Raw genomic sequence first — 689 nt, 5'->3', positions numbered from 1 at the left:
AAGCACTGGTGTCCAAACCAGGGTACCCTGTATACCGCCTCTCACTATACGTCCCCACTGAAGGGCTCGGAGCCTACCCTAAGTTAGGGTGACTAGGCTATAGTCAACTATGCTGGCCCACTGCGGGTTGGTTGACTTCACACATATCTGTGAATTTCTTCGGCGATATGTGTAAGTTGCATCACGATGTTTTCCTTCACCGTGAACGTCGGGTAAATTATGTACATATGAAAAATCGAAAATCACTTTGGTACATTGCGGGATTCGAACCCAAGACCTGTAGATTATAAGCCAAGTGCTTAAACCACTGGGCCACCGACGCTCTTATAAATATTATAAGACTATTTATAGTTTTATGTCTAAAAGAACCTGGGAAATATTTAAATGTTTTTTCTCACCTGTCAATTATATTTTTTACATACTTATATTTATCACAACACTATTTTCTTATTCAATAAGTACGGCCGGAATTTTCCCTTTCCGATCTTTTTGTTAGAAAAATCTGAAAAGGGAAGAAACAGTTGTCTTTCGACACCAGTCATATCAAAAACTCATTATCTAGCAAAAATGTTCTATTTACTATTAGTTATATCGTAAGTTTGTCGTAACGTCGTATATCTAAAACTATATGTTCAAATATGAACTTTGTTGTCAGGCGTTAAAGGCGATATTCAATTCTCGCCGGCACG

General features: G+C 38.2%; 1 protein-coding gene across 1 annotated transcript in view; it reads left to right on the top strand.

Moving 5' to 3' along the window:
• The window catches only part of LOC106105360 (AT-rich interactive domain-containing protein 2), an 18824-nt gene that overhangs the window by 15588 nt on the left and 2547 nt on the right, over positions 1 to 689 (top strand). The window lies entirely within an intron of this gene.

Source organism: Papilio polytes, unplaced genomic scaffold (assembly GCF_000836215.1).
Source record: "Papilio polytes unplaced genomic scaffold, Ppol_1.0 DF822845.1, whole genome shotgun sequence".
NCBI lineage: Eukaryota > Metazoa > Arthropoda > Insecta > Lepidoptera > Papilionidae > Papilio > Papilio polytes.
The sequence above is the reverse complement of the archived record's forward strand: the minus strand, read 5'-3'. Positions and strand labels throughout refer to the sequence as shown.